A 15,877-nucleotide genomic window follows, 5' to 3' on the forward strand; every position below is an offset into this window, starting at 1 on the left:
TTAATTAATAAGAAAACTCCAGACGATTCCATTCTGAGCTGAAGAAGCTTCTGACAGGTTAGTAGAGTCCATGTGAGTAAATTAGTGGCACAGCTGTGGATGCATATAAGGCAAAACACAGAGCCTGTTTCTGTGACATGGGAACATCAAGAGATGTCAACCAAAACACCAGGAAAAGAACTGTGGAGCTCCATAAGTGTGGCTCAATTTTGAATACAATTTGGTGCCATTTACAATTAAGAAATACAGACAGTTTCTCTCTTTACTCTTAAAGTTAACAAATATGTTTTTTATATTTATCAATCTAAAAAAAATAAACATTTAGTCTGATTTGATGTTACAATTAAAAAAAGTGTTTTTATCTGAAGAGTAAATATCTGGTTTCAACTGTATATTTGATGATTGTCAGCACAAAGAGGGAGAGAGAGGAACAGAGAGGGAGAGAGAGGACAGAACAGAGATGAATATGAGCAGGTGAGACACACCTGTTGTTCAAATGGTTGTTTACCAAAAGTATCACCGTATCATAGGTCCTCATGTACAGTGGGGCAAAAAAGTATTTAGTCAGCCACCGATTGTGCAAGTTCCCCCACTTAAAATGATGACAGAGGTCAGTAATTTGCACCAGAGGTACACTTCAACTGTGAGAGACAGAATGTGAAAAAAAATCCATGAATCCACATGGTAGGATTTGTAAAGAATTTATTCGTAAATCAGGGTGGAAAATAAGTATTTGGTCAATAACAAAAATACAACTCAATACTTTGTAACATAACCTTTGTTGGCAATAACAGAGGTCAAACGTTTACTATAGGTCTTTACCAGGTTTGCACACACAGTAGCTGGTATTTTGGCCCATTCCTCCATGCAGATCTTCTCGAGAGCAGTGATGTTTTGGGGCTGTCGCCGAGCAACACGGACTTTCAACTCCCGCCACAGATTTTCTATGGGGTTGAGGTCTGGAGACTGGCTAGGCCACTCCAGGACTTTCAAATGCTTCTTACGGAGCCACTCCTTTGTTGCCCGGGCGGTGTGTTTTGGATCATTGTCATGTTGGAAGACCCAGCCTCGTTTCATCTTCAAAGTTCTCACTGATGGAAGGAGGTTTTGGCTCAAAATCTCACGATACATGGCCCCATTCATTCTGTCCTTAACACGGATCAGTCGTCCTGTCCCCTTGGCAGAAAAACAGCCCCATAGCATGATGTTTCCACCCCCATGCTTCACAGTAGGTATGGTGTTCTTGGGATGCAACTCAGTATTCTTCTTCCTCCAAACACGACGAGTTGAGTTTATACCAAAAAGTTCTACTTTGGTTTCATCTGACCACATGACATTCTCCCAATCCTCTGCTGTATCATCCATGTGCTCTCTGGCAAACTTCAGACGGGCCTGGACATGCACTGGCTTCAGCAGCGGAACACGTCTGGCACTGCGGGATTTGATTCCCTGCCGTTGTAGTGTGTTACTGATGGTGACCTTTGTTACTTTGGTCCCAGCTCTCTGCAGGTCATTCACCAGGTCCCCCCGTGTGGTTCTGGGATCTTTGCTCACCGTTCTCATGATCATTTTGACCCCACGGGATGAGATCTTGCGTGGAGCCCCAGATCGAGGGAGATTATCAGTGGTCTTGTATGTCTTCCATTTTCTGATGATTGCTCCCACAGTTGATTTTTTCACACCAAGCTGCTTGCCTATTGTAGATTCACTCTTCCCAGTCTGGTGCAGGTCTACAATACTTTTCCTGGTGTCCTTCGAAAGCTCTTTGGTCTTGGCCATGGCGGAGTTTGGAGTCTGACTGTTTGAGGCTGTGGACAGGTGTCTTTTATACAGATGATGAGTTCAAACAGGTGCCATTCATACAGGTAACGAGTGGGGGACAGAAAAGCTTCTTACAGAAGACGTTACAGGTCTGTGAGAGCCAGAGATTTTCCTTGTTTGAGGTGACCAAATACTTATTTTCCACCCTAATTTACGAATAAATTCTTTACAAATCCTACCATGTGAATTCATGGATTTTTTTTTCACATTCTGTCTCTCACAGTTGAAGTGTACCTCTGGTGCAAATTACTGACCTCTGTCATCATTTTAGGTGGGGGAACTTGCACAATCGGTGGCTGACTAAATACTTTTTTGCCCCACTGTATCTTGTACCTAGTGTTTCTTTTTAGGTTTGTTATTTTTCAAATTCTACATTTATTACATTATGCAGCTTGTTTGCACAACAAGGCTAAATAATTATATAAACTTTTCTTAGTCTAAATAGTGTACTTTGGTAGAATTAAAAAACAAGTGTAGTGCAGGTCTATGATGATTTTAGTGCTACTATCATCTAGTTCTGATTCTGGTTCTGTCTTGGTTAAGTCCTCAGTAGTCCTGATTTTGAACTGTTGTAATCCTGTCTTAATTCCGGATCAGTTCTGGGTCTGGTTGAATTGGGGTTTAGTCCTCGTGTCTTGATACAGCCCTGACCTTGTTCTGCTTTGCTGCTTAATTAAAAAACTAGTTTAAGGTGTCCTGCATATGTGATATATATTTTTCCCTATATCAAGTCATTCTTTTTTGAACAAAACTCAAAACAGAGCCTATTAATCTTTCAGTCATTTCTTAAGGCGTCTGGGAAGGGATCTCAAAACTGGATTATAGATGGCCGAGAGTTGGTGTCGTAAACCCCTGCCTCTGTTCAAAGATGGTCGCTCACAGTGGACATAGATGGCTTCTTTCACTCCTCTTTCAAACCATCTGTCCTCTCTGTCCAAAATGTGAACATTGGCATCCTCGAAAGAGTGTCCTTTATCCTTAAGATGCAGATGGACTGCTGAGTCTTGTCCTGTGGAGGTGGCTCTTCTATGTTGTGCCATGCGCTTGTGAAGTGGCTGTTTGGTCTCTCCAATGTAGAGGTCAGTAAATTAGGCAGTAAATTTTAATGCCTACTTCTATGTTTTTCAGTTAGTGAGCATTTACAATGTAAATAGTCATGAAAATGAAGAGTGTGTGTCTGTGTGTATGTGTGTGCATGTGTGCGTACAACACACACAAACCACGAACAACCTTATAGCTGATATAGTTTATATACAAGAAATACTCCCCACAGTGCTCCATTAAGTGTAAAATAAGTATCTGGACCCTCCATCTTTCATGTGTGGATATGCGCTGGTGTTCTTCAAGACTGGCAACCAAAGATTCTCCCCTTCAAAATAATTAAACATGTCATTTAACGTTTATCTTGGCTTTACATTTCAGCAAAAACATTTGACAGTAACACATTCCCTTATTCACAGGTTTTTGTTTAGGAACAAAAGCATATTTACAGTTTTCCCTTTAAATCTGCACCGTTTTTTGCTCACATCCTCTCCTGCTTTTGAAAAGATTCTCTCTTTAGGTACAGAAGAAGCAACAATTCCTAGGTATCTCACTGCAAGTCTGCTTAGGGATGGGAAGGCTTGTTCATGCTCTTGCCACCAAACCAATGGATCTTTATTTCAGGGAATTAGGTTTTCCTCTGAGTACCGGCGTATTTTAATTAGTACATCACTGAAAGCTGACAGGTGATGTTGGCTTGACACAACCTGCATGTCAAAATCTGTCCTTTTGTTGCAGCAGGACCTTCGGGTGGAGGACTCGGGATAGACCCTGAAGTAGAAGGCCCTGAGACAGAACCAACAGTAGGTGTTGAGCTTACAGTTAAGAGTGGGAGCATGAGAGTGACACAAGTGGAATAATTTTGGAGACTTAAACATGTTTTTCAGATTAAACTTCCTGTGTTACTTCTTCATCAACTGTTTCCTTAATCAGGGATAATTTTCCCACATTTAAGCACAATGCATTCTTCCCTAAAAGCTAGGCTGTGGTCACGGCTTTATTTTGCACACAGATCCACTCCAACATGTAAAAGACAGAGTTCCAGCAGGTATCTACTGACTGAATTAGCTTGTGTTCTGAAATTTTCAACTGCTGAATATCCTTGAGCTTCTTTGTGCTGTGGTGAAAAAAGGACACGACTGCATTTTTCCAGCACCTGCACCACTTCTGGGACAGCTTTGACACTGTCTTTTACAACTAAATTCAGTGTGTGTGCAAAACATGTATGATGCCTCCATCCAGCTTTATGAACTGCAGCAGCTATATTTGCACCATTGTCTGTGACAACTGCAATCACCTTCTCAGTTATGCCCCATTCTTCTGTGATTTGCTTATGTGCTGAGCTGATATCATCTGATGGTAAATGGTAATGGTAAATGACCTGCATTTGTATAGCGCTTTTCTAGTCCATAGGACCCCAAAGCGCTTTACACTACATTCAGTCATTCACCCATTCACACACACATTCACACACTGGCGATAGCAAGCTACATTATAGCCACAGCTGCCCTGGGGCGCACTGACAGAGGCAAGGCTGCCAGACACTGGTGCCACCGGGCCCTCTGACCACCACCAGTAGGCAACGGGTGAAGTGTCTTGCCCAAGGACACAATGACCAAGACTGTCCAAGCTGGGGCTCGAACCCGCAACCTTCTGATTACAAGACAAACGCCCAACTCTTGAGCCACAATCGCCTAAGCAGAAAGGAATTGATAGTTTACATATACTTGCTGTTTTATATAGAATGCTGTGTGAATGAAATTGTCAGTATAATACATAATTATAAAAATAATAACAAAGCTGATAAAATTGGCAGATAAAATTGCAAAACATACTGTTAAAGGAGATCAGATACATTTAAATATCAGTATTAGCAAAGCAGAAATGGAGAGCATGATAATTCACAGAAAATGAGGAAAAGATGGTAGCGGTGAGAGGAGGAGAGGACAAGGGGGTGGTTTTATTCTATTCAAAGGAAAACAGGACACATAAGAAGTACAGAGAGCACCAGGAAAGAGGAGATTCATTTTTGGACACACTGGGTTAAACTGTAAACTATTCATTACAGGGATACATCAAGGGGGGAAATGTAGTCGCTGTGGAATAAATGACAAACATAGAACATGTTCTGTTGCACTCTGAAATAGATCAGGAAGAAAGAAGTTATATAATTTAAAACCAGGGGGAAAACAAGATTAAGCAAGATATAAAGGATTTTTGAAAAGGAAATCCAGATGTGAAAGTTTTTGGGGGCTTTATTAGCCTGTTTCTAAAACAGGCTGATTTGTATGGAAGGATACGAGGATGTATATATGCGGTAGTATTCATCTATTTATTTTTATTTTTTTTATTAGTGTTATTATTTGGTATGAGCGAATCATGAACAAACTCCAAACCAGTTGGTGGCGGTATTACACCACATCCTTGTTTGCCAACGTTTGTTGCCAACCGCCGACAAACCACAAAGACGAAGAAGACATAGTGCGCGTGCCCGCCCAGAGCACAAAGTAGGCCTTCAGAAGAAAGAGTGTAACCACAGTCATCATACTTGTTATCAAGGAGTTTGAGGTTTTTTTCAAGCCGACTGAGGCAAATATTGTGTGGGCTGTACTGAGCTTCCTTACTGCTGCCCCTCTGGTCTCCGGCAGATCACGTTTCTGTTTCTCATGCGTAATTGGAAACATATACGCTCTCGTAGCTCGGACAGCTTGGTCTCTTTGCAAGGTAGCCATTAACATGGGAGGAGAGTGAGCCAGCTGTCTTTACTAGTCCTAGTCCAACTACAAAGCCGGCCTTCTCCGCTGGGGTATCTTTAGTTCGGGTTATTCTGAGAGGGGGTCGAGGGTGAGTACATTATAATCATATTAGTTGCCTCACTCGATAACTGTCTACAGGGTTTCTCTCTCTTAGCTAATTTTGTTTTCGGCTGTACGTTCCGTTCAGCCCCTGTCATTTTGTCTGCTTGGAGCTTCCAGCAGGACCTTGTTTTTTTTTAATCGTTTGTGTTCAGCTATTTGTTTTCCTTCAAATGAAGATGTTGTACTGAGTATTATGATTTGATGAGGTGGATAGAATACAACAGACTCAACATTTAATAACAGAATCACCAACCAGTAATGTGTCTTTTAAGATGACGCTGTTCTAGCGGCAGGCTGTTGTAGCAGCTCCCTGTCTTCGTAAGCTCAGTGAGTGCATGTTGTTTGTTGTATATTTCCTGCTATGACAACTTAGTTTTCCTCTGGGATTAATAAGGTTTTTCTGATTCTGATGTTGGTGCTGAACCTATGAGGCACAATAATGCTACACAATACAATGGTCTGCAGTAGTGCCCTACAATAATTTTAACTGGATTAAAAAATAAAAATCTTTTTGCTGTCGCAGGTGACTGGCAGGAGGCGAAGAGTCTGCTGGAGCAGCATCTCAGCACCTGTAGTCAGAAACATTGGTTCTTCATCAAAGGTGACAAAGAAAAATCACCAACATTATTCTACAGACATTAATCTGTAATTATTTTGATTATTATTAATAATAATAACATCTAATTCTGTACACACTGACATTTTGCCTGTCTTTCCCAAATGAGAGACAGATCACTGCTGAAGAAAAATTTCGTAAAGCAACTAGAATATCTTAATGACTAGGGATGGGTATTGATAAGATTTTCACGATTCCGATTCCATTTTCGATTCTGTTTAACGATTCGATTCTTTATCGATTCTCTTATCGATTCTTTTTAAAAAAGGAGAACACTAAGGTCGATTAGCTTAGAACTTTGTTTTATATCTTCTCTTTGAACAAGATAGAAATTTAGGAGTAACACGGCCTTACAAACCCAACAGTGAGATAAGAGATCCACAGCCTACGGTTCTTCAATGGGGTGTCACAGGGTCCCCAGGAAAAAAAATTGTAAATGTAAAATAATAAAATAAATATTCTTCTGTAGCAATAACAAAGGGTAACATAAATTATTCTGTAGCAATTACACAAGAATATCCAGTAATGTCCCTGCCTACAATTAAACACATTCACATACCGAAAATTGGGGGCATCTGCTGTGGCAAATGGGTTCAAGCCTTTTACCACAAACTTAGTCACAGCTCGGTGACATTCGTCTATCCTGGCCTGAAAGGAGACGCTACCGGTAGACTGCAGCGAGAACTGCCAGCATCTGATCCAGACTCTGTCTCTCTCATCATGGTCACCTAAATGCACAGTAATGGCAGGTTTTGTAATAAGGCAGATCGCGCTAACATAATATGCACTGTTAGTTGATTATTTACCTGCCGTATTAACGGGAGAGGACGTGCAAACTTTACCGCTGCTGGGTTGAGATTCACGAGTCTGGAGCGGAATTAAAACCACGACATTCATTTAAGACAGGGGTGCCCAATCCCGGTCCTCGAGAGCTACCGTCCTGCAGCTTTTAGATGCATCCTTGTTCCCACACACCCGAATCAAATGAATGGCTTGTTATCAGGCCTTTGCCAAACACGATGGCATGCTGAAGAGGTAATCAAACCATGTGATTCAGCTGTGTTGGAGTAGGGATGCATCTAAAATCTGCAGGATAGTAGCTCTCGAGGACCGGGATTTGGCAGCCCTGATTTAAGGTCATCGCGTGTTTTGTGAGCAAATGCTTTTGCATATTCGTAGTGTTTCCTCCTCAAGTCAAGTCAAGTTGGCTTTATTGTCACTTCAACCATATACAGTTTAACAGTACACAGTGAGGCGAAACAACGTTCCTCCAGGAACCAAGGTGCTACATGCAACATAAATTTACAACATAAATTAACAGAAAACACTAAACTAGCTAACTATTTCTAAATGAAATATCTACTTTGCAAGTATTGCAAGTTGCCCTGTTGTCATCCGTTCTCGTAAAGTATAACCAAACTTTTGAGCGTTTGAGCCGCTTAGGCGCGGTGATTCCTGCCAGGTAAATGACGCTCCGCAACATGGTGACGTCATTCGGGGCGACTGGAATCAATAATGGAATCGTTTGCAAAAATGGCAAACAATTCCAAGGAATTGAAACAGTGGTAACCAGTTCTCAACAAGAACTGGGTTTTGATACCCATCGCTATTAATGACTTGTTTGTAATTGTTCATTTGTCTGTGAAATACTTGTAAAACATTGTTTATATTTAAAAATGTATATTTATGGTATGTACTCATCAGTTTTCAGAATGAGTCATTCCACAGAAACAGCTCAATTCAATGAGGTCATTATTCAGTTAGTTTACCAGGTCAGGTTCTCAACCTGCTTTCATTAAAAGGAAACCCGACTATTATGACAAGTTACTCAAAATATGTTACAAATTATCTCCACTACACAAAAAACATACTTGAGAATAACTACAATTTATTTATTTTTTTGTTATTCATTAAATCTTTGTTGTTTAAAACTATTTTGAAGCCGTTGGAGCGGCCATGTTTTTTGGGACGATAACATGTATTGGTTGTCCGCAGTATAAGTGCTTTCGTTCAGCTAACCTGTTTTGTTTTTTAAAGTGTATCAACTGTATTAATTAACTTGCCTATTAGTGACCTGGTTATGACTTGGTAGACCAGCACTATCCAGTCTTTATGTCTGATGTCATTAGCCATGTCTGGGCCCAAACTCTGGTGCAGGTCCCAAAGTCAAATGACCACTGCAGCCTTACTGAGAGCTGAAAAACTGTCTAAATTCTTTCACCATCAATAAAAAGATGAGTGTGGCTGTTCTACCAGGTGTAACAATTAAGTTTAACATCCATGAACACGGAATTTATGACATTTAACTAAGTTAGAAGTTACCAAGGAGTTAACTCGCTTGCTTCCATCTAAATATAATAAATGTTCTGACTGAGGGATTTGTGAACCAAATTAACAGCTCTGTTATCACTTCCAACATAAATGACAAAAGGAAAGTAAACATCAGCATCTGGTATACAGACATGGAAAAAATTGTTGGTACCCTTTGGTCAATGAAAGAAAATCTCACAATGGTCACAGAAATAACTTTAATCTGACAAAAGTAATAATAAATAAAAATTCTATAAATCTTAACCAATGAAAGTCAGATATTGCTTTTCAACTATGCTCCAACTGAATTATTTAAAAAATAAATTCATGAAACAGGCCAAGACAAAAATGATGGTACCCACAACTTAATATTTTGCAGCACAACCTTTTGACTCAATCACTGCAATCAAACGATTCCTGTAACTGTCAATGAGACTTCTGCACCTCTCAGCAGGTATTTTGGCCCACTTGAAGGGCGCCGTTTCCAGACTGCATGTTTCAGCTCCTTCCAAAGATGCTCAATAGGATTGAGGTCAGGGCTCATAGAAGTCCACTTCAAAATAGTCCAATGTTTCCTTCTTTGCCATTCTTGGGTGTTTGTGTGTTTTGGGTCATTGTCCTACTGTAAGACAAATGACCTGCGACTGAGACCAAGCCTTCTGACACTGGCCAGCACATTTCTCTCCAGAATCCCTTGATATTCTTGAGATTTCATTGTACCCTGCACAGATTCAAGATACCCTGTGCCAGATGCAGCAAAGCAGCCCCAGAACATAACCGAGCCTCCCCCATGTTTCACAGTTGGGACAGTGTTCTTTTCTTGATATGCTTCATTTTTCTGTCAGTGAACATCGAGCTGATGTGCCTTGACAAAAAGTTCAATTTTTGTCTCATCTGTCCAGAGGACATTCTCCCAGAAGCTTTGTTGCTTGTCAACATGTAGTTTGATATATTCCAGTCTGGCTTTTTTATAATTTGTTTTCAACAATGGAGTCCTCTTTGGTTGTCTCCCATGTAGCCCAATTTGGCTCAAACAATGACAGGTGGTGTGACCTGACACTGATGTTCCTTGAGTATGAATTTTAGCTTGGATCTCTTTAGAAGCCTTTCTTGGCTCTTTTGTTACCATTGAGATTATCCGTCTCTTTGATCTGTCATCAATTTTCCTCCTGCGGCCATGTCCAGGGAGGTTTGCTACGGTACAATGGATCTGCAATTTCTGAATAATAGGTGCAAGTGTAGTCACAGGAACATCTAGCTGCTTGGAGGTTGTCTTATAGGCTTTACCTTTAACATGCCTGTCTATGATTTTCTTTCTAATCTCCTGAGACAACTCTTTCCTTTGCTTCCTCTGGTCCATGGTGAGTGGGATACACACCATGTCATCAATCAACACACTGAGTCCTATATATAGGCCCACTGACTGATTACAAGATTGGACACACCATGGATTAACATGTCCCTTTGGTCACATTATTTTCATTTTTTTCTAAGGGTACCATTATTTTTGTCCAGGCCTGTTTCATGCATTTATTTTTTAAAGTAATTCAGCTGACTTTCACTGGTTAAGATTTATAAAAAAAACAAACTTTATTATTACTTTTGTCAGATTAAAGTTATTTTTGACCATTGTGAGTTTTTCTTACATTGACCGAAGGGTACCAACAATTTTGTCCACGTCTGTATATAAGTATGTAGATGTATATAGATGCGTAAATGCATATGTGGATTTTCTTTCTTGGAAGTATGGTCTTAATTTGAAGTAAGGTTCTAAGAATGCAATGTGGCGTCATATGTACACTTTGTAGGTTTGGTCGTTCCATAACTGCATGTGACTGTTTTGGTTCTTTGTCATTGTAGGCGAAAGAATGGAAAGCATGTCGAAACCTCGGTCCATTGATGATTGCAACATAACCCAACCAGTTCCTGCAAGTAAAGATGAACCTGTTGTGATCCCTGTGGAGAAGACTTCTACCACTATGAAGCAGGCCAGAAGACGACAGCGCATTGACAGTGGGAACAGAAGCCTTACATGCGATCAGTGTGGAAAGGCTTTTACTCGTAATAGCAGTTTAAAAATACATCAGCTCGTCCACACTGGCATTAAACCATTCAGCTGTGATCAGTGTGGAAGGGCTTTCACTCAGAGTAGCAGCTTAAAAAAACATCAGCTCATCCACACTGGATTTAAACCATTCAGCTGTGATCTGTGTGGAATGTCTTTTTCTGACAATGGCAAATTAAAAAGACATCAACTCGTTCACACTGGCATTAAACCATTCAGTTGCGATCAGTGTGGACAGGCTTTCACTCATAATAGCAAGTTAAAAAAACATCAGCTCATCCACACTGGATTAAAAGCATTCAGCTGTGATCAGTGTGGAATGTCTTTTACTGTAAATGGCAATTTAAAACAACATCAGCTCGCTCACACTGGATTTAAACCATTCAGCTGTGATCAATGTGACAGGGCTTTCACTCAGAGTGGCAGTTTAAAAAAACATCAGCTCATCCACACTGGATTTAAACCATTCAGATGTGATCAATGTGGCAGGGCTTTCACTCAAAGTGGAAGCTTAAAAAGACATCAGCTCATCCACACTGGATTGAAAGCATTTAGTTGTGATCAGTGTGGAAAGACCTTCACTGAGAATGGCAACTTAAAACAACATCGGCTCGCTCACACTGGATTTAAACCATTCAGCTGTGATCAATGTGACAGGGCTTTCACTCAGAGTGGCAGCTTAAAAAAACATCAGCTCATCCACACTGGATTGAAACCATTCATCTGAGATCAGTGTGGAAAATCTTTTACTCTGCATACAACCTTAAAAGAACATCAGGCCATCCACACTGGCATTAAACCATTTGTCTGTTGTCAGTGTGGAAAGGGTTTTGGTCGCATGGATACTTTAAGAAATCATCAACTAATCCACACTGGAGTTAATTCATTTTTAAGCAGTCAGTGCTAAAAGGCTGTTACTTCTATGTACACATTCAAAAAAAATCTGATCGTTCACACTGCAATTATAGTGTGTGTTGAATTATGGTAATTTTGAAATTTGTGGAAAGTCTTTCATTTATAACAAATATTATTGAGTCATCAGAAAATCCACACTATATGTCGTGCTATGACAAAACTGGCAGACCAATGTGACATTGCTCTGACAAAGTTCTTTTGGACGTCCTGGTCAATCATCTTAACCTCCTAAGACCCGAACTCTTCCACGGCATGCATTTTTAATTTCTCTTTGATATTTGGGCATATTGGGGCCCAAGAACATCAAAAGAAAGAATTACCAGATTTTTTTTTTCTTTTTTTACCTTATTTTTGTTTTTAAGAAAAATAAGAGCCACATATGAGGATATTCATTTACAATTTTGATAGAACAGTAGCAGTATAATGTCCTCGTAAGTGGATATCAGGCCCTTGTAAAGCAAAATTTAGTATTTTGGTCTAAATAACCCAAAATGTGATGTCCACATATGTGGATGCCATGTCCTAGGAGGTTAAGTTTAAGATTGCAGACTCCTATAACTGTCATAGTACTGGGTCTTGACCCAGTGTTTTGTGCTTTGGGGCATTGGCGGTTTCTAGCTTCAGTTTTATTGAATATTGTAATATTTAGTGTTTATTTCTATTTCTGTTCTTGTATTTGTTCTTCTGCTTTATGTAATATTTGTAATTTCTAGTCTTTAGGTTCTGTTATCATATCTTCCCTCTGATAGGTTTGTAGCATAAACCTATTTGCTGGAACGTTCAAGACACAAGCAGGTAAAGTTCTTTATGATTCTTGTGCACGGGAGAGAACTGGACAAGCGCCATTCCTTCGCCCGACTCCAGTTGCTCTCGTCTGCTCCCTCGTAACACTGCTCTTTTATTGAGGTTACATGAATATGCATAGGCTCATTAACACATGACGTCTTACGTAGGTATATATGTGAACAAAGAGTACTGTCTGTGTGTGTGTGAGTAGGTATGTGTGTGTGTGGGGTCAGAATGTGACCCCATAAACGACTTCCCTAAACCTGCTGGTCTGGAAGTCCAGCAGTCCATCTAAACATAAGGCACTTATACTAAAACAGATATAGATGTGTTTATCCTACCATGAAACAATAAAAGAAGGTACGACCTCTCCCATGCTCCCAGGATGTGGGTGTGAATGCCAGAACACTCTGGAATGCACACAAAGCCTTGTAGACTACTAAGGATCAGACCCCTATCAATATGACATCGACTATAAACTCTTAAGCATATATGAGTAAATATTTCTAAGCATAAATGACAATCAACAATATAAACCTGACACCCTCTTTTTCACATTGTTTTATCAACCTTTTCTCCAAGTTTGTTTTACTTTCAAGTTTTAATTTTATTCACCACATGCACAGTCATACAAACTACGATATGCAATGAAATGCTTGTGTCTGAACTGCGTTTGGTGTTGCTCTTCTGTCTTCCCAGTTTGCCCTTTTCCCAGCTTAGTTTCTTAGTTTTAGTTTCTGTGTTCAGCAGTTGGGACATACCTATTCTTGTTTCATCATTATTATGTTCCTAATGAAACCTCCAGTTCTTGGGTTGTGTATGTGTGTGGTTTTGTTTATTAGTATTTTTGTATGTTTTGGTGTTTGAGAGTATTTTTTTGCTACAACAATAAATCTGCCTCTTTGCGTTTATTTCCCTGTCTGTGAGTCCTTTCTTCTGTCTGTCACTCAGTACCATCATGACAATACTAACTTGAGAGGACCGTATTCTGACCGTGGTTGTTAAGGCGTCTGGCAAGGGATCTCAAAATTGGATTAGAAATGGCAGACAGTTGGTGTCGTAAACCATCTCTTCTGTTCAAAGATAATTATTCACAGTGGACGTAGGTGGCTTCTTTCACTCCTCTTTCAAACCATCTGTCTTCTCTGTCCAAAATGTGAACATTGGCATCCTCGAGTGACCTTTGTCCTTTAGATGCAGATGGACAGCCTAATCTTGTTCCATTGAGGTGGCTCTTCTATGTTGTGCCATGCATTTATGAAGTGGTTGTTTGGTCTATCCAATGTAGAGGTCTGGGAATTCCTCGCTACACTACTGCATACACTATTGTAGAGCTGGGCGATATGAGATTTTTTCATATCACGATATGTTTTTTTCATTTCAGGCGATAACGATATCTATCACGATATAAGCCAAATAACTATATTTGTAAGATTTAAATGTGCCGTTGCTCACAAGTAAAATGTGAAATAATCAGCAGCTTGTTTTTAAATATTTATTTCCCATAATAAGTTCAACAGGGTAGATGTACTTAAGGAACATGAGACTTTTTCAGATAAATAAAGGCAAATATTGCAAACTACACAAAAGGCAGCCGCTAAAGCGTTTAAGTTTCAAAATAGAACAAACGAAACAGACTAAATTGTCAATTCCACTTAGAAATAAAGTATTAATTCTAAAAATAAATCTTAGTTTGTTTTACAGAAGAACAGACAAAACTGACTAACTTTTGTCAATATCAAATAAACTGAGAACTAAAAGGAAATTCTCAATCTCTCCTTGTTGTATAGCTGAGCTTTTCAAACAGTTTTATTAGTTACTTTAATCTGACAAAAGCCGAATGACGAATTAGCGCTTCCAGTCAGAGACTGAGGCTACGTCCACACGTACACGGGTATTTTTGAAAACGGAGATTTTCCGTTTTCGTTTTAAAAAATAATCCCGTCCACACATAAAGGGAGAAATGAAGGAAAACGCTGCTATGAACATGCCAAAGCAGCAGGTGGCGCTAGATTCCTAACCGTGCAGAAATGTTGGCCAATCAGAAGTCTAGAAGCCTCGGTGGGAAAAAGTAAACAAAGCTGGGGCATAGAAGCAGAACCGAGTCGTATGTGTGGAGGGACAGTAACTGTGTGTATATGTAAGCATTTAAACACTGCAGAGAGTAGAATTAACAGTAACAGTATTGTAGAAATTCATTTCACCGAAACAATAACGTGGCGCACAGTGTGATGCATGCACCAGTTTATTGTATTTCCAGACTTGCTTTCAGCACAATTTACAGTGCACGCTACTCTGTTTTTTGTCAGACTTGAAATAGCCGAAATACCTTCACACTACGGAACTTCTATGGCTCTTCCGTTCGACAATCTCTCCGGCATTGGAACCATCATCTGTTTTCTCTTCGGTTGATTTTTCTAGTCGGCACACTCATTTCCTCCATTACCCGCTGGCTGCTTCCCAAACAAACACACGTGCGGCTTGGCACTTGTGCTGTACGTAACAAGTCACGCGACGTGACGCTGCGGCTGTTATTGGTTCGGCTCTGCGCTACTGAATTTGGATCGGCTGACTTTTTTTTTTTTTTTTTTTTTTTTTTTTTAAAGAGGACAAGAGCGGCGAGGTCTATCGCGATAGCTTAATTTCTCTATCGAGTAAAAGTTATATCGCGATACATATCGTTATCGTTCTATCGCCCAGCTCTACACTATTGTAAATATCAACACTTCGCTGAGTTCTTTTGATTCCTCAGAGGCATCCAATGGAAGACAAAACACTGCTCAATAGGCCATTTAACGCTTTATTACTTCTATAAGGGATATGCGTCCTGCATGACACGTTGCCACGGATCTCAAAATGGTGGTGTGCCCCTAACACTTTTATTACAGAAGCTTTCTCATTCTACAAGGTGGGCCATTTATATGGATACACCGTAATAACATGGGAATGGTTGGTGATATTAAAGTCCTGTTTGTGGCACATTAGTATGTGTGAGGGGGCAAACTCCTCAAGATGGGTGGTGACCATGGTGGCCATTTAGAAGTCGGCCATCATGGATACAACTTTTGTTTTTTCAATAGGAAGAGGGCCATGTGACACATCAAACTTATTGGTAATGTCACAAGAAAAACAATGGTGTGCTTGGTTTCAACGTAACTTTATTCTTTCATGAGTTATTTACAAGTTTCTCTTTGTTCACAGCCATTGACATGTCGAAGAGGTTAACACGTGAGGAGCGGATCAAAATTGTGTTGATATCTGGTGAACGCAGAAACCAGGTCATTGCAGCAGATTTCAATGCAAGACACCCTACGAGACCACCCATCTCCCATGCTACAGTTAGCAAACTGATTGCTAAGTTTCGTGAAACTGGTTCAGTGTTGGATTTGCCAAAATGTGGACGCAAGAAAACTGTCACTAATGAAGAAACATCAGTGGCTGCCCTAGCTTCATTCAGCAAGAGCC

General features: G+C 40.1%; 1 long non-coding RNA gene across 1 annotated transcript; it reads left to right on the plus strand.

The window, feature by feature from the left end:
• The first annotated feature begins 5,341 nt into the window (after positions 1–5,341).
• On the plus strand, positions 5,342–15,628 carry LOC308388682. Its single transcript, XR_013970157.1, has 4 exons — positions 5,342–5,706; positions 6,244–6,321; positions 10,507–13,514; positions 15,614–15,628. It is a non-coding gene; the product is annotated as an uncharacterized lncRNA (long non-coding RNA).
• Positions 15,629–15,877: the final 249 nt, after the last annotated feature.

This window comes from Rhamphochromis sp. 'chilingali' (genome assembly GCF_963969265.1).
Source record: "Rhamphochromis sp. 'chilingali' genome assembly, chromosome: 1".
NCBI classification, from domain to species: Eukaryota; Metazoa; Chordata; class Actinopteri; order Cichliformes; family Cichlidae; genus Rhamphochromis; species Rhamphochromis sp. 'chilingali'.